Below are 19,558 nucleotides of genomic sequence, written 5' to 3' on the forward strand. Positions count from 1 at the left end.
GCAGCAGGAAGGATTAACCCTGTTGAGCTCCACAACTTCCAAATTAAACCCATCATTTCAGTCACTTACTTGCACACAGACAAGGAATTCACAACCAATAATGCAATTTTTTTTAACCTTTTGCCTCTTCAGAGGTATTGTAGGAATAACTCACAATTTCTGTGAGTTCTTCCACTATTTGAGATACTTGCCAATTTACTTTTGGGAGATAAATACTGCCATGTATCTTACTCATGGGGCACATTCTTCCTTCTTTTCCCCACCAGCTTCAGAACCTGAGCAGTGTTGGTAATTTCTGGATGGACAGCTCCTAATGGGCAACACATCAGATACAAAAGAGCTGCCCTGTATTTTACTGCCTGCTGATGACCTCAATGCCATGAGGAAAAATAGAGTTTAATCACATTATGGCCGTGGATTAATGTATTTGGAAAGGAGTGGAGACAAAAGAAGAAAACCCTGAAAAAGGACCCTGTGCCCAGCAGGGAACACACTGATCAATGAAGGGCAGAACCAGCCTGGAGCTGCTCTTAGGAGGAGGACATCATTGACCACAGCACATCCAAAAAAATGTGCTGTAATAATATCACAAATTTTAATAGCCTGACAAGAAAATTGGAATTCACTGCCCAAGTTTCACAAGCACAAGTGCCTCTCATCTTGTCCTTCCTCCCCATAACTAATTAGGATTCTTAGAAACCTCATTATCTTCTCAGCCAACTACACTGAGATAAACCAAAACAAACCACTTTTCTTTTTCTGTTCATTTGCCCTGTGAACTACTCTGCTGTGTTCAGGACACATTCTCATGCACTTCTCTAGAGACAAAATAGTTTGGTGTTGTAAATGGAAATTGAAAATCCTCTCCTCATCACAGTACTCCAGAACTTGCAATGATCATCTAGGGCAAGAAATGCAATAAAATTATCAAAGCAGCAAAAGCAGCTTTGAAATATATACAGCTCAGATGTTACTGGACATAACACCATTACCCTGAAGGCTGCAAGCTCTTTGAAGCATGAACTTTTATATGCCCAAAGGGGTGCTCTGTACACTTTGGATCCAGTATAAATAATAATCACAGGACAGTGGACCAAATTACCCACTTTGTAGGTTCTTTCTGACATCTGACAAATCAAAAAGAAACACTAAAAATACAGAGCCTGTTATGTGACACATTCCTGCATCTTTTCCATTTATCCAGGTTTCTCTAACCAGGGGCACCATTGAAAAAAGAAATCATCAAAATGCTACTAGCATTTAAGAAGAACAAGAACATAAGAAAATATTGCTCTAGACTTAAACAATGTTTTATTTATTGCTGCCTAACTATAAGTGGTAAAGAGTTTTATTGTGTTTACTTTGGTTTTATTTCTGGTGACAGCTGCAATCAGTTTAAAAAAAGCAAATAGACAGAAAGGATCATAAAGGTTAGAGCTCTTCCTTTTGGGATTTTGTGTCAAAGTAGATCAATCCTTAACCTCAGCCCTGGCAGCGCCCCTTTAATCTGAGGTGGTGTGGCTGTATAGATCCAGCCCTGCAGCCCCTTTGATAGCACACTCTGCAATGTGCTGCGTTCTTCAGCAGCACAAAACCAACAGGCACAGGATTTCTGTGCAGGCTGGAAGGCAAATGCTCCATGCATCTGTAATCTTGTTGTCTCCAGGGGTATGGGGAGCAGGTTCTCATGTTTCTTTAAAAATCATATTCAAACAAGTGCCACTTGCAGAGATGTCAGTTCAGACCTGCATGGGATATAGGTTTATTTTCCTTCCAGATGCTTTCCTTCCTCTTACCTTACGTTCACACACAGTTCTCTCACACCTCAGTACAACTGTTTCAGGATCTTGGCAAGACCATTAGAAAAGTGATCAAAAGGTTTCTCATTTTGTGGAAGGCTTCAGACTTCAGAACAAAAGTTTTCTTACATCTTTTTCTTCCTCAAATTCTTAAACAACCCAAAAAACCCACCTTGATTTTCATCTCTCTATTTTTTTTTCACTTCTTTGTATCCTTTTTCTGCCTGTGTTCACAGAGGAAATCAGGTTTCTGAAATCCAAAATGTCAAGTTCTATCCTCACTGCTGCACATCTCTGGTTTAAGTGGCCTGCAGCTACCACACTGGTTGAGATCAGAGATTCACCCATACAAGAATCCTGTCTCTGATAACAGCTGATACTTAAAAGAAAGGAAGGGAAGAAAAAAAAACTGAAAAAAAAAAGCAGAACGGAAAAAAAATCTACAGAATAAGAAGTGTCCTTCTGACCTGCTTTATGATTCCATGTCATGAAGCTTGAGCTTATATCCTTCTACAAACTGTTTTTTACTTCCTTTGTTATATAATATGTGTTCTTCCAGACATGTATTCTTTTATCTTATGAACATATCCTGAAGGACAACAGCAATGAATTATTCAGATTGGAATTATTGCATTCCACATTTCTGCTGGTACCTTAGAGAAAGATCACATGTCTGTAACTGGGTCTGGGCACTTTGGCTTCACCCAACACACGCCTGCCTAAGCTGGGCAAGGCTTTTCTTGTGAGTGAACAAGTGTGAGTTTTCCCCCCTACTCCTTCAAGAACTTACCAGAAGAAACACCAAGAATGACAAGGAATTCCAGGCACAAACACAAGCCTACAATGCTGCAGAGTGAGTATTAACAGACAGATGGAAAAGCATCCTGAAATTGCCCTAAAATACCCACGGTACCACTACTACAAATGTTGCTTCCTGTACAAGATGTTTTTGCTCAAAACTGACTAACACTCTATAGGTTTGCAGTAAACAGATGAAATAAGGCTTGTGTGCATCATTTATAATTGAAAAATGCCTGTAATCCTCTTCAGCAGAAATAAATAGGTAACTGTCATGCTAAGCACAATGGAAAAACAAACACAGAGATATCATTAAGCAGCTTCCTGTGCTAACAGAGCTCTCACCATAGGGTAAATATGGGATGAACATTACATGAAGAAGCAAAATCTCTTGTTTATTGTACCCTTTGTGTGGCTTCAGTACCTGTGCACATGCCATTCTGAATAGAAAGAGTGGTTTGATGTTAATGCAATGAACAAGACAAATATTTGCAATATGGGAAAAGGCAAGGCACAAGTGACCCCATTCTGCAGTCATAAACCAGGTATGTTCTTCACATGAAGTCATGGTGGAAATCTTACTCTAGACAGGTTAGATTTACTTACAGCTCCTGCATCTGATGCGGGGACTGAGAAATTATTCCTTCTTCAGTGAACAAGGCTGATCAGCCATGAGCTCTATTGACAGCACTGTTAACACCTCTCAGCAGCACAATGTGTTGTCCCTGTGCTTCAAAGTGCTGCTTCTACAGCTGTAGCCTTGAAGGCAGGCCAGGGAGGAGCTCAGCCCCTTCTCAGGATAACATTAATATTCCAAAGAGGACAATTCCAGCGACTGAGCAAAGCAGGAATGTGAGCAGAGGACAGACCAGAGCACCTCAGGCAGGCTGACCGTGCTAGTTCAGCCACCAAACCATAGCACATGAAAACAGACTTTACTGGGCAAGGTACCACCCCTGTGCTACAGCTGTACTGAGCTCAGCTTGTCCTCCTTTTCTATCACTTATTGTAGAGCAGCCAAAGCTCTCTGTTCATCTGATTATTTTATAGGACAAACTCAGAACCTCCTGGAGACCCAGATTCATCAAAACTCAGCAGACTCGTAAAGTGTTAAAATTTATGCCACATGCTGTATAATTAAAGCCACATGCTAAAGTCATGTAAGTAATCCATGACCTGTCTTTCTGCTGGAAACAGTTCTATAAAGCTGCAAAAAAGATCTCAGGCAAACATACTGATCTTACCATGCTTATTTTAGAAACACCAACAAATAAAAACAGGGAAACACCCAAATACACACTGAGGCAGTTAGAGAGGACACACAGCAACATCAGACCTTAACTCTAAGACCCCTGTCCAAAGCACCAGACACTCCCATTGCCCAAAGCTCCAGGCAGCCTCTCTGAAACCCAGATTATCCTCCCACCAACCTAGGAGGTCTGGAGGGAGCACCAGAAGGCTCTCTAATGACCACTGGTACCAGCTACCTTGTGAGAAGTAGGTGAATATTAATCATTTGAACAGATCAGGAGTAAGGAATACACTTTCCTTTTAAAAATATGTTGGAAGAAAAGGGTGAGGGGAAAAAAGAACTGAAGAAAACTCACCTATTTGGGTTGATACAAAATACAAATTTCTCTTTCATTTCCACCTTAAAAAATATCTGGCATTTAGACATTAAACTGTCATAAATTTGCAGCAACTGCTTTCAAGCTCATTAAATGGGCTCACAGACAGTATTGCAAAGCATCTCAAAGTGAAGGAGAATGCCACAGTCGGCTATATTGAAAGGTGAAATGACATGCATTTTGTGCAAGGCAGAGGAAAATGAATGGCAACAATTTTGTGATACAGTACCTGAGCCTTTCCCCTCTGAATAGTGATATAATTTACTTTTCTCTCCCACTGCAACATTTGGCCCTTGACTTGGAAACTAAATCTTCCATCTATCAAGCCTTACCCATCTGCTAAGTAAAATGGCCAAGAAAATCTGCATGCCTTGAATTCGATATAGCCAGCTGCTCCCAGAGTGCTGAGCATTAACATCCAGAGACCATCCTCTCATGCTGCAAAGGACGCTGCCTGCCAAGGATGAATGACTACATACTTAACCGTGGCAGCTGAAGCCACTGACAATGGCTGACACAGAAAGATGCCAATGTGTCAAACTCTACTTTCAATTACAGCACTGAAAGTCAGGGGTAATATTCCCCCAACTGTGTGCCTTCAGCTCCCATACAGCCTGCAGTTAAGATATACAACTCACCAGCCAAAAACCTAAGCTCCAAGCACTCTGTACAAACAGCTAAGAAGAAAAAGAAAACTATTATGAATTAACTAGGTTGCAGAGATTAAATTGTTCTGTAGGGTTTCAGGACAATCAACATGATTAAACAATTTATTCTTCTATCAGCTCAGTGATGTTGGACAGATGCCAGTCCCCAATCTCTGTGGGAAAGGACCTGATTTTCAGTTGGTTAGAACAGAAATTAGAAGAATCCCATTTAATGTGAACACTGTGCCACACAATACGTATTTTAACATCACAGCAACAGAATTTAAAGAATCCAAGATAATCACCATCAAAAGAAACATTCTTTTCTCACTAAAGCGAAAGCACTAGGGATATTGCTTTTGAAACTCTTCAAATCCATGTCTTCTGGGCCAAATTATTCCAGGGCCAGCTATCAGCTTGGGCAGCCCTACTCCCAATCCTTCTGAACAATGATGCTTTAACCTGCATCAGTCTGCAGCACTTGGAAAGGATCCTGGCTTTGTGGTCCACACCCTTCTGCTCTGCACTAACTCCATTGTCCCACCTCTTGCTTCTCTCCCTTTTGAAGTCCACATTGTAAAATCTGATTGTGGATAAATATCTAGTTTCTCAAACATTACTGAATAAAAGGAAGTGAAAGATCTCAGCCGGATCTGGAATGCGGATGAACAGATATGAAAAGTTTACTTGTGCTTTGCTTTGAAATAAAGCAGGAAATATTTATCTGGAGCTTTCCAGGAGAGCTGATGGGTGAGAAGGGATACTGGTTGACACAATAGCACACTGAGCTATCTATGAAGCCAAGAAAAGGCCTACAGAGCTCCCGACATAATGATAAGCTAGATTTGGTGCTTTAAGTTTTTCACCTTCACAAGCACCAAATGATCCAAGAATGATATATTCCTGCTTCTCCACAGATGATATTTTCTTCCATCTCCCCCATATAAGCTATAATTGCACATCTCCCATATGAGCTGATGCAAAAGGACAAATCTGGCCAAAAGCCTGCAGCCTGACAGAGGTGAGCAGGGAGGCAGAAGGCATTTGCTGTGTAATGAATGGACTGCCCAAAGTAAGTATCCTGCAGAATATATTTGTAAGAGAAAACAAGAAATGGAAACAGCCCCCTTAATACTTCAATTTTCTACTCATGTGTAAAATCAGAGAGAATAACAGGTACCCAGGCAAGATATGACACTGAACCTTAAGGTGGCACATGCACTATTTCACACAGATGCTACCACGATCTTTGATTTTTTTAAAAATGTGCATTAGAGCTGATTTTGTCTTTGCCTACAGCAACTGGTTTCAGGTTTAGGGATTTGAAGGCAAACTCTGTTGAGTTAAATTTGGGTTTTGGCCTTCAGGTGTTAATAATCCTGCTATGAATGAAAATATTCTGAAGTCATAGAGGTACATATGCTGGAGGAGAGAGCGTTCCTAAATGTCTCATTCACTATGTTGTTTCAAGAGAAGAGAAAAAAAAAGTTAATGAGTCTTCCAATGATTATTTTAAATAGAGTAATGGGTGTGCATTGATCCTTCTAGCTAATTCCACTTTGAATAATAAATCATTCTGACTGAAAGCTTGGTAGTGATATATGAACTTCATATTTCACAACAGCATTGGAGGATAGCTACTAGCAGGGTATATTAACTAGCAGTGCCAAAGAAGAGGCTGCACTTTTGCCTTTACTTTTTTGAAATCCACAATGGTTTTAAAAGCTATTGAACTGACTTTGGGGTCAGGTGTTCTGGCTGTCCCTCATCTCTGGTTGAGTGCAATGAAGCTGTTTGCAACCACTGCTCCTCGCAGCCTTTAACTCAGCCCCTGCATCACTTTGTACCTGCTGCCTCTGCACCCGAGCTGCACATTCTGGGCCTGGGATGGGACAAAGCAGGTTATAGATCAGCAACTTCCCCTTTCATTATGTCCAGCAGGGATGCTTGAAAACACAAGGAGCATAAATAGTCACTTTTACAGCACAGGCTGGCTGAAATACCAGTGTCACAGAAAGAGCAAAGCACTGGCTACCACAGAAGAACATTGAAGAGAATCTGTGTGTTGATGCAACGTCCTGACACAAGAGACTGTCTCGAAAAAAAAAAAAAAGCAAGACCATGAAACTCGGAGGAAGAGTTAAGTCTGCTTAATAACTCAGCTCAGAGTGCTCTGTGTTTGTGCACACTGAGCTCCTTTGTTAGCAGAGAGGAACATTGATCGTGCATTGTAACCTGCTGGCAGTGGCTGATTGGAGGACCAGGCTGAGGAAAACTCTGCAGCTCCCTCTCCACAGCATTTCCTCCATTCACTATCACAAGATTTGCAACCTGCACCATGGCAAGAAACAACAATGTATTTTCCTTTCTTTTTGTAAGGCACTCTTTTGCCCAAACTTTGACTTATTCCATTGCTAAATGAATTAATTTCCCCAAAGCATTCTTGCACAAATTCAGCTAATTTACTGCAAGTGAACAGCACATTCAATTAACAAATTACTGAATGATCTTAATACACATATATCTAAGGAAAAACAAAAGATATGTTCAGCTCAAAAGAACAATCTGATTAGAGCAATAGAATATCTCAGATACAAAGTCCTGTAAAAGACAAAAATGTAATTGCAACACAGAGGAGAGGCAGCTTCAGTGGCAGCTTCTCAAAGCTGGGAAAGCTTGATTGATAGACTTTGCCATCTGCAGCTGCGCAAAAAAGGGCCACAGTAGCTGCAAGTTTATTTAAAGCAATTTCAGTGCACTGAGCCTACTTGTTCTCCTTTGAGAAAATAATATGATTTCTTCATAGAGCATGTAGTCTATTTATTTAAGCAGCAGTGTGCAAGATCTCTCAATCCTACCAGCAGTTCAGCTGGAAAAATGACACACCAGGGGGTAACATTTTATCAGGATGGAGGCTATTTTATAAAAACTGCCATCAGGTATAAACTGTTCTCATCCTCTGAGTTAAAAAAATAAAAAAAGGGGCCAAAAAAAAAAAAAGAGTTGGGTCTTTGAAAAGAGTTTTCTCAATTTGCTCAATTTACAGTTTTTAGGTAAAAATAACCATTTTGACCTAAGTAGGGAGGAAAATGAAATGGTGTAATGAAAAAATATAACAAGCACTACAGCCAGATCATCTTACAACACCCACTCCTTGATGTACAGCTTCACACATTTGTGGAGGCTAAACTCAAAACTGTGAAACCACAAATGGAAGTTAGCTCTCATTTTCTTCTGCTCCTAGCTTGAATTTGGTACAAAATTGTGCAAGTGAGAAAAAAGTATCTCCAGCTCTTTTTTTTTTTCTTTTTTTTTTAATGAAAATAAAGCAGTGAAATCTGTTGGCTAAACAGGAAAATTTCCTGGGCAAAATGCAATGGCTGAAAAGGAACAGCTCAGATGGACATCTGGAACTCCAGCATTTTGCAGGGGGTTAACTTAATTGCTCCAGCTAAGCTTGCCTAGGATGCAGCAGAGATTTTCAGCCTTTTCCTCTTTTCTAGCAAACACAAAGGATTTTGGTGAGAGAGGTCACATCAATCTCTCCTTTAAAATAAGGAAAAGGAATCGTCTCAGCTTCCCAATATCTTTCATCCATTCTACAAGAAAGGTCCTGTCTTTTTCTCTCCCAGCACAGCCCTGGGCTCCCTCCAGCCAGGCAGTACAGATGACTCAAGCCAGCATCTCTGAGTCACAAACACAGAGGATGCAGAAATGTCAATTAAGTTACACAGTCACTTCCCTAATGACAACCACACCTCAGTTCACAATTAAATTAGAAACCCAGTGAAAACAAATTATTGTAGGGCAGATTTTTTTTTTTCTCCTTAATGTTATGCTTTGAAAAGTCAAATTCCAGCACAGTTTGTTTGCCGCTCCTTTTACCTCATTTCTAAGGAGGTTGGTGTAAATTGGCCTCCCAAAACTGCAGCAGAAATTTTTGCTACACCAAATTCCCCATTTCTAAAGCAGCAGCCATGGGCTGGGTGGGCTTTCAGGCTTCCAGGCATCTTTGTGGTACAAGAACCCCATGTTAAACCAGTGCTGTTCATCAATGCTTTCCAGCATAAAAGGACAACTACGATACAGTCTTGAATTTGTAATTTTCTTTCAAGCAAGTTCTTCCCTCTTTACTTATATTTTTTGTAAATTTTCAGTGTCATATAGTTCTTGCAGGTGTGTGCATCTTTGCAAAATGCTATGAACTTGCACAGTTTGGTGCTCACAGTACCTAAGGCAGAAAGCACCTACTAATCCTCAGAGTTTCCTCACTTCTGACTCCACTTTCATGTCTGAGTAGCTTCCCTCTTCCCTCACACACCTGCCACATCCTCCTCACTGTCTCTTTCCACCCAGTGAGCTGTTCCTGTCTCCTCAAATGTTACAGCATCCTCCCCTCCACATACCCCCTTTGAGCATCCTTCCACAACTCTCCCACCTTTTCCTCTCCACCTCCTGCCTCTCCAAGGAAGTTCCTCTGCTCTTCCACGCCCTGAGATGTCCTTTATGGAGGCAGGAGAAAGCAGTGGCTTTGGCTGCTGAGGATGCTGAGTGGGCTTGTCCAGGGCATCCTGGGTGCCAGCAGACAGGGTGCCAAGGGTACCAGCTCCAGGACTGCCAGGGGCTGCAGAGCCAGTGGGATTGAAGTGTGGGTGCACCAAGAGCCAGGCACAGAGCTGTCCCTGGGCAGTCACAGCAGCAGAACTCCCAGAAGCAGGGGAGAGAATTGAGGCAGTCCATCTCAATCTTCTTCAAGCCACTGAATTAAGAGTAGCAGGATGTGGCCTGCATTTATTTTTTCCTCAGCTGCTTCTAAACTGCTCGAGTTCCTGCAGCAACAGAAGAACAGCTCAACCCCACTGTTTCATCTGGTGTAACACCAGACAGAAACAGTCAGGAGTATATGTCAAGAAGTTTATTTTTCTCTTGGTTAGCATGACCCAACAACTCACTCGGTTCCTTAAAAAAACATTTCAACAAGTATCATGGCTCATGTTTAGAACAAATGGGCAAGTTTTGTGCAGAAAAACAGCACTTAGAACACAAGTGCATTAAAAGCCTGGCAAACATTCAGTTTGTGGCAGCAGTTTCTTCCTCTTGAAATACAAAGAAATACAAAAACTAACATGACATGTGTGCTTGTTTCAAGATGTTCTACATTTCAGCAGTGGCAAAGTGAATGCTATTCAATCACAGTGAGTAGGTGATAATCTTAAAGCCACAGAACTCCTCAGGACTCTCTAGCCTTCATGCCTCTGCTCCATGGGCTTCTTAGAGCTTTCCTGTGCTCCTGTGGAGCGTGACCTATCTATGGAGGGCATTTTCAAGCTCTGTCTCTGGTCAGGAAGCCCTCCTCCTACACAGGGTATAACTTCAAAATTGCCAAAATCTAAAAATCTCAGGGAAAGTTATGAGAGAAGAAGTAAAATACAACTGAACAGGATTTAAAACAAAACTTAAAACAGGGTTAGAACAAAAGGTGCTCTTTGAACAAGTCTAGCCTGACCCAGAAGAGTGAAGATGCTTCCTGCAGGTGAACGTACATAGGAATGCTCTCAGGAAGATTCTTCCATCTCATCTCCTCCTCTCTGAATTTGCTCATCAGAAAACCTGGCTATTAATTTGAGGTGTTTCCTTATTATTTTTTCTTTCTTCTCACACCCAGCACTGTAACTCCTGGGTGTCCACAGCTCATGAGCAGTGGTTATGATCTGATCCCCAGTGCTGTGGCAGGTCAGCTGGACCATCCAGGCTCCTGGCTCATGCATTGCCACAGCCCCAGTTTTGGTGTCCACCTCTAGAAAAGTCTCTTATCTCTCCTCTTAAGACCTGCCAGGCTTCATGGTCTCTTGATATCACCACCCTCATACAACCACCTGCAACTGGCACCACAAGCTGCATCAGGTTTTTCCCTGCCAAAAGCCTGGTTGTTATGGAGGGACCTAAAGAGCCAAGCTCTGTGAAGGCAATCCACAGAGGGCTGGCACTGAGGAACATCTTCACTGCCAGGCTGCCCAGACAGCCATGCCCAACGTGCCTGAGACCCAACACAGTTGGAATTCCAGCCCAGCTGGAACAAGCTCACCAGGAGCACTGCACTGCTGGCTGCTGTGAGGATGAGAGGCTTTCCAGAGCAGCAGCACAGCCCAACAGCTTCATGCTGGAGCATCCCATGTTCCCTGAGTCTGGTTTGCACCCCCAGCACACTGGTAGGATGCACCTGCACTTGCTGCTCTTTTTACACTCAGATTTTAAGGGGGGCAGCAAATAGATACGGCATGATAACAAAGACATTAAAAAATCTCATCTTTTTAGGGTTAAGACACTATTTGTCTCAGTTGTATGTGTCAGATGCAATGCAAGCAGTCATGAAGGAAGGAAGAGGGCACTTTCTAAAAGGCAGACACAGGCTGGGCACTTAGGACACAAATACAGCATTTTAAAAAAATTGCTTCTGACACAAGAACAGCTGACAGAGATAATCTCCACAGCTCAGCATGAATTTAGACAGTCTTTCAACAACTCTATTAGACAGGTGTGGTAGCAGCCAGCTGTACTGCATGCACAGACCAAGTTTCTCTAAAACCTGAGTGTCCATATGGCCCTGCAGCACACTGAGGTGCTGCCACCCGCCCGGGCATCACCCTCCTCTCCCACCACCATCTGTCCACAGAGAGGGATCAGTACCAGCCTGGGGGTAGTGCAGAGCTGGTCTGGATAATGACTGAGTCCAGACTCCAAAATGATGGATGTTCCCATCCACAACACAGGGACGCCCAAACGGCTCTACCCAGACAGGTTTAAATGCCAGCTTTACTTCTGGCCTTTAATTCTCTGCTGAAGTTATGAGCAGAGGCAAGTCAAGCCATAAGGTGGGGTGGGCTGTGTGCTATTAGGAAGGTAAGCTTATTATCTGAAATGTAATAAATCTCTGTAGATATCTGGAATAGCAGAAGGCAACAGTTTGCTTTGCCATATCACTAGTAATGAGTTGGCAAGAGGAGAGCATTCCAAAACGTTAACCTAAAGCTTAATTTGACTGGTATGCACTTTGGGAGAGTACTTAATAAGACTGGCTCACCCGAGATGGGGAACTATCTGTCTGCTCATGCCTCCCATGAAATGCAGGAGGATATAAAAGAGTGTGATTTTAGCAGTTTAGAATATAAAATGATGAGGAAAAAAATCTTTGAAAAGTGATTGATGCAGTCTAATCATGTTTCACACAAGAGCATTTCAAATTATGTTAGATATTTTTATAGGATCTAGATATGATAAAGTAGGTTTGCCAGGTAGCAAGGTAGGCAGGAGGGAGGAAGGAGTAAGAAAATAATGAAATTTTCTTACTTTTTACACAGGCATATGGATAATGCCGTACAAACCAGAGATAAAATGCACCAAAAAATTGCTAGCTTAGCTGTTAAGGTTATGGAGCTTTGCTTTCTAATCAACACTTACCCATAAAGCTGTTTTTAAATATTGATCTGATATCATGTTCCCAAGGGAAAATAAATATCAAAAGGGGTGATTTAATTCAATCTTCATGGTTCCTGCATAACCATGATCCTATTTCTTCCAAAACCCAGAAAGCAGTAACTTAAGTGAAGCTTACAGATCAGCTAATATATTTACAGCCTTAAAATAACGTGAGACACACTATAAAATACACTGAGATCCAAAGTTAATCTCTTTTAGCAATATTCTTGCAGCAAGTAAAGATGAATTTTACGGTGAAAAAAATCCATTTCATCAGGAGCAAGACTGAGCTTTCTAATAACCACGCTCCTTTCTAATGTGGTACATCATTTTACTTTACTCATAAAGAACACTTTGCCAAATCTCCAGTTAGGCTTCATTTGATCCAGCAGAGATGTTGCAAAACCAATACCCTCTTGAAGAAAGTCTCTTTAGACTTGATAACGACCACATTTCAATGCATTTCTGATGCACAGAAAGGGTACAGTTACAATCAGCAGCTAAATACTGTTCTGATGGTGTCAGCCAGACAGCTTTTCCTTGGCTCCTCAGAGTTGTGAAGCAGTTGCAAACACCATAAGCTCATAGGAAAAATCCTGCTCCACCAAAACTCACTGATCAGAGGCGCTGAACAGATTTAAGCAATTTATTTAACACATTTCACTTTTCTGCATAGAATAAGATGGTGATTAGCATTCTTGACTCTCACCTATCTCCAGCAGAGCATAAGAGCACATCCCAGCTTCTGTGCTGGTTTTGTTCTGGAACCTGATACCAGCACACCTGAACTTCAAACAAAGGGAGCTTTAAATTACTCAAACCAGTACCACTGAGCTCATTTGGAACTCATCACCTTAGTCAAAGTAGTGTGCTTTTCAGTGAATCTCAGATATAGAAGATACCCCTAAAAGCTACTATAAAGTTATGCTGTAAAAGGGTTCCCAGGCTGACACCCTCAACTCCACCCTATAAACCTGAAGATATCTGATTTAGATTCATAGGAGGTAAAACATCAGGTAACTAGGATTGCTCTGGGCAAGCTGCCATGCAGAATTATTTTGGGGGTGATCTGCCATCAGCATTATCAGCTAAACCATCAGTTATACATACAAATGTCTACAAATCTGTACAAAGACATCAAGAAGGGAACAGACTAGATTAAAATTTACTTTCATTGCATTTTTTCTGACCTCTGGAATGAAAACCATGGGCTCAGAAGGCCCTCAATAATCATCTCTCCCACAGTCATCCTGCAGCACAGAAACTACAGACGACAAAACCCAGCAACAACTCAACCCTCTGGCAGTAACCTTTAACACTGGGTTTATAGTAATTTAGGACAGACGATAATTAAATTACTGAGGGATATTTTCCTGCATGCTTGCTCTGCATCATGTGTAACACTTAGGAATTGCCAAGAAACCACACATTCATTGGTAACAGCCGGGGTGGTGCTTACATGGACACACCAACCTGACACCAATCCATGTGACCCTGACAGCTCCCAACCATCCTCTTCTCTCCCTGCATGCTTTCATGCTTTCCCATCACTTCTGATCTGGGAAAATACTGACATTTCAGCCAGACCTGCTCTGTGATTTGACTAAGGCTGAACAGTGTGGGCAGCACAAAGACACAGTCAGGATGACTGTGCAACCACCTCAGTGCCTGTACCAAAAATGACACGTTCCATTTATTTGTACAAAGAGAGCCCTAAGTGATTCTTACATCTCACAGCGACCTATTAACAAAAAGAAACTTTCTGAATGGAGTATCCAGCTAAACACTTCAAACAAATACATCAATTATGCATAGTCTGTATACTTTTTCCACCTTAGGGATCAAACTGTAACGAGACTAAAGAATTATGTTTTATTTGTATTAAAAATGTATCAGCTGCTGTCCGAGAAGGTTTTCCAGAACATTTGGTATGCTACCCAGGAAATTCTGTCTGAAGCTTGTATTGTTTATTCTTGCCAATACAAGGAGAAACGTGGTGCTGTTATAGCTGAGAACTACAGTAATAATTCTTCAGGCAGAACAGCTTGTATTTAATAACTTTTTCATCTGAGCCAGAAGATCTAAAGGGAAAGGAAGTCCCAATTTTACCCATCTATTTTATATATTCAGACTTTACAACCAATCTCTCTTTTATGGCACAAAGTGAAACTAGACAATCATTTATGAATAGATCCTGTGCTCACCTTTGCTTAAAATGTGCCATAACACTAACTGGTAACCAGAGACACAGGAAGACTTTGCAGTTTCATGGAAGACACTGAGGGCAAAAACAGGTGTAACTTTTCTAAGGGTTACACAAATACTGTTCAAAATCCTGCATACTTGGGCAACTGTAGACTGCAGAACTGGAGTTTCCTGGCTGAAATTTTACATTTCTCCATCTACATCTCATGAATGCAAACCGAATGTAATACATTTGCTATTATAACCCTCTGACAGACAAATGGATCAGAGAGCTAGATGAATACAGAGCCTGATGAAAAAATAAAAATTAAAAAAAAATTTAAATGAGGTGTGCAGACAGGCATAAAAAACTATTTCCTAGAATCCAGGCTGGATGTTTAAAAACTGGAAGAAAAAAGGGGCTTCCCAGAGGCAAGTGTTCTCTTTGGGAGAGAGGAGAGGAAAGGAGATGAATGTATATCTTTACATCTCTTGTGATTCTGTAACTAAGATCAATTTTAGCAAAACACTCCAAAAACTTAGATAGCAAAAAATAGATTCTTTATTTACAGCTTTTCTCTCTCTTTCTTAAATAAAAGGTCAAGTAAAAATCCACCAGATTTGGGACATGTAAGAAGGACAGGGATAAAGCAATTGTTGGTATCACAAAGTCACAAACAAGCCCCATTTGATGGCTTCTCAGTGCTCTGAGACACGAAGAGGGGCTGCTGTCCCTGCCCTACAGCAGTGATGGGGCCTGCAGCAAGGCTGGGGGTCCCTCCACGCTGCCCCAGCTCCACGTTTGCTTTGTGATGTTTGACAATGTGACCAAGTGATGCATCAACAATGCACAACAGAGACCAAAATGCACAAACTACTACTGTAGTTAGGGAACTAATTTGTTTTTTAGTCTAATGCTTATAATCAGTAAACTTCCTGAGTCTCAATCTTCCTGAACCACAGAAGGGGTGAGATTATAGGCTGACAACTGTAATTTTTACATATTACACATGTAAGCGTCATTTTCAGGAATCTAGTAATGAAAACTCCACAAGACATTTTTAATACATTTAAAAATTTATATGGCATGGCTACAAAATGGTTTGTTTTGTTTTTTTCTTTAAATAGGACATTTTTAAATTACTGAGAAGTAAATTACTGTGTTTAAGAAGCTGACATTAGACACTATAAATATTCCTAAACTGATTCGACTTCTGAACATCAAGGGTGAGAGAAAGGAAAGGGAAGAAAAGAATACACAAACCCATGCTGATCAAGTTCTTAAGGCAAGTAATTAAAATAAAACCACTAAAATGTAAGGGGACATTATGAGAATTAATGCTAACAGGTTGGTATATAATTTAATGAAGCAACTTAATAATGGCATCCTGCTTGGGATTAATCTCAATACATTAATCAATTAAGAATCCTTCAGAAAGCAAAAAAAAACTGCAGGTCAAAAACATTTACAATGCTGTAAACTGAAAGACAGTGATGTCAACATTCAAATGAGCATTAAACCAGCAGGGCAGAGAGATCTATTCCCATGCAACACATACAACCAGGTCTCATTAATGGCTATGACTGATAGCTCAAGATATTGAGGACAAACCCCATAAAATGTGCAGAGCGTTTTTCGTATTTGCAGCATTGCAGAACTTTGGAGTCCAAGTCCTCTCAACAACAAGGACATTTGCAGTTCCTTCCTAACATCAATAATTGCGATTTTTCCATTAAATAAATTGGACCAAAGGACTGTGATTTATCACAAAAAGCAGAAGTCACTTGGTAACCCATCCCCACTGTTTTCCGCCCCTCTTTGCTGCTGCATCCAAGCCAGAGACAGCACAAATTGTGAGTTGTGGTCTCCGACTTTGCAGTTAAGAAAGCATTGACAGTGCATTTGGGGAAAAAAAGGATCTAATTCTAATTTTTACCTTCAATTAGATTTTTTGGATGCTTTGGAAATTCATTTCCGTAGGTATGTCTGAGATTAAAAACAAAATAAAAGCCAAAGACTCAATGTGCATTCTGGTATTTTGCTCTGAACTGTAAAAAGAACTATATGGCACCGCTTTCAGTACTGCCCATATCCTTTAAAACTCGATCTAACAAAATGCTTTAATTGAAAGTATTGCATTTTGGAGGTCATCAGACTTTTTGCCTTAGTGGAAAATACCATGAACAAGTTCACAGAATGAGGAGAAGAAGGGAAAGGAAGACGATTGCTTGGGCTCTGAAGAAGATAAGTGCACATAAGGTAAATTACCCTTCTACACTGCACAGTCAGCCTGTGGATAGAAAGTTTCAACACAGCAGGTTGCAGCCATCATGATCTAGAGACTGCAAATGCCTCTTGGCAGAACACAGGCAAGCAGAAGTGGAACGATGTGTTTGCTTCCAAGAACGATCTGTTTCAGCCGCCCTGTCAGTCTGTGCCTCCAAACCCAGCCCCCCTTTCGCTCACACATTTGTGCCTCATTCCTCCAAGCAGGCTTGCTCAGGATGTTCAGGCTGCTGTGTGAACACCTCTGCTCTTCACACTCACGGATTCAGCCACATGAGCTCCTTCTCATGACAAGCCATGACAAGTGTGCAGCCATGTGAGCGAGAGCCCGAGCCCACAGCACCCTGCACAGAGACAGAAACTCTGCTCCTGTTTGCAGGGGATGTGACACCAGGGAATCCCAGGCTCTGCACAGTGACCCAGCAGCAAAGGGGTGTCTCAGTGCTGCTGTCAATGCACTCAGAGTTTGGAGGACTGAAGCATATCTGGTACAAAAAACCCCCAGAGGTGAAAGGGACACTGTTTGTTCAGTGCAATACAGCTCACTTACAAAGTGAGTTTCTTGAGTGCAGCAGCACTGAATGATGAACACTGCTGGGCTCACAGACCCTTTCCAGCTCCCTGTGCTCCCCAAATTGCTCACAGTAAGGTCCCAGGGCTCACCTGCATCTGCCCCTTCCTTACCTCTATGTGCCCTCCTTTTTGAGCGAGGGATGCAGCTCCGCCCTTCTCACAACTGCATCGGCCTTCACAACTAAAAACCTTTTGGAGCTTCTCTACTAAACTCAAGACTTCATCAGGATTGCTTGCCTAGTGCTCTCAAGAGTCAGCCTTCTCATTTATGTACCAAAATAAAGGATGAAGAACATTACTACAAGAAACCTTCATTTAAAGACGAAATAAAAAAATCTGTTGTAAACAGTAGTTTTACTATTAAACGTCATTTGAAACATGACTCATCTGGGCAGAGCTCTGGATCAGAAGAAAGTCTCATTGTTCAGCACTGGAAATTTAAAAAGCACCAAAATTGGAGATATATAGATATATATATTTTACTCTCAGAGTTATTCCCCATCTGTTCTCCTTTTCCTTTCTTATTTTACATAAAATATTCAAAAAATATTCATATTTCCCTAAGAAACTTTCAACATAAGTTGAAATAAAAAAATCACAATTTTGAGCTTAGTTTAAAAAAAAATTGTTTTCTTTAATGGAAGGGTAGAATAGATTTTTTTAGAAACAGTTTCCATGAATTTTTGTCTTCTACCCAAAGCCTCCTCCAATCAAAATGGTTTCAGAGGAACTTGATCAGCATGAGCACTTGTTATTAGGCACCCAAACTTGCATATTTTGGCTAAAAAACACCTCTGGAGGTTGGTCTGTGCCATTGACACACTGAACTCTACTCAAATCCAACAGACCTTACAAAATTTTGTATTTAAATTCTCCATGACGCAAAATCACTTTTGGCAATTTTATCTCAACTTATTTGGGGAAAATGAGGACACTCCTTTTCTGCTCCAGAGATGCTTCCTATGTCACTATATCCCCTGGCATGTATAGTACAAGGTGTTGCTCAGAAAAAAGGTGCTGCAGTGGCCACATCCACCTGCTCTGTGTCTTTTTGTGTTAGGGTAGCTACTTTGTACCTCTATTCTATTTAAAAGCCATTTAAAGGCCCTAGTATTGCTTTTATCAGTAACAACTACTGTTTTCAAACAACTGCAACATTTCAAAATGAAGCAAAACTGGACTTAATGAAGAAAAATACATTTCAAAATGTTTTGCTTGTCTTCACTTACATGGAGAGTTATTGGTATACAGCTACTGAATAAGGAGATGTACTTATCTTCATGGTATGAAGATAATAAAAATACACCTGTACTGATACTAAATAACACTGCTAATCAATACCAACAGTTTTTTTTATTCATGAGCTACTATTAATAAAACCCCATGGGTTCTAATGTAACCATTAAAAGAATTAATACTGTAATTCAATTTTAAGTTCTTTACATCTATCTGAAGTCTATTAAAATAAATGAAAAGTCTCTCAATGACTCTAGATGATGCTCTGCATGTTAATGATGCCATGTGTTATTTTCACTCTTGCAAATCACCTTTAAGATATTGCCTAAACCCTGGAGTACTGATTATGCTTCATGTGGGTGGATATAATGTTCCAAGAGAAGTGCACACCTCTCTCTCCATTCTTATTGTCTAAATCAAATTAATTTTGCTCAGACTTTCAAAAAGCATTAGAATAAAAGAGAGGCAGAATCAGGGAATTTCCATGAATTGAGATGGGGACATGGGAGGGACCCTGTCTCCTACTGGATGTGATTTCCTACATAATCACCATATTTAAATCATTTATTCACTGAATCTGTTTTGTCAAGGTGGCAAACACATGAAACAGTTAATGAAAGGGAAGAACAGGGAACAAAAGGTTTCCGAGGGAAGTTAAAAGCTGAATTATGTTGTTCGAGAAACATACATTTAAAAAGCATATTTTTGACAAATATTCAATAGCTTTGATGGTGTTCCTCCAATTTATTCTGGGTTCAGCTCATTTAGGCCCCTGTGAAAAGTGAGTGATTGATCACATTGATGATGCAGACTAAGAACTACTACCAAAAAATCTCACAAACAGCAAGGCCACAAACATGCATTTTACTGAAGAGCACATCCCTGGATACATGAGTAACTAGTAAATATAAAGGCGTTTAGATGCAAATA

At 40.8% G+C, this 19,558-nt stretch overlaps 1 protein-coding gene across 1 annotated transcript in view; it reads right to left on the reverse strand.

Moving 5' to 3' along the window:
- PTPRG (protein tyrosine phosphatase receptor type G) overlaps positions 1 to 19,558 on the reverse strand; it is a 394,212-nt gene that overhangs the window by 111,952 nt on the left and 262,702 nt on the right. The gene's annotated exons all lie outside the window — the stretch shown is intronic.

The sequence above is a fragment of the Molothrus aeneus genome, chromosome 12, assembly GCF_037042795.1.
Source record: "Molothrus aeneus isolate 106 chromosome 12, BPBGC_Maene_1.0, whole genome shotgun sequence".
Classification (NCBI taxonomy): domain Eukaryota; kingdom Metazoa; phylum Chordata; class Aves; order Passeriformes; family Icteridae; genus Molothrus; species Molothrus aeneus.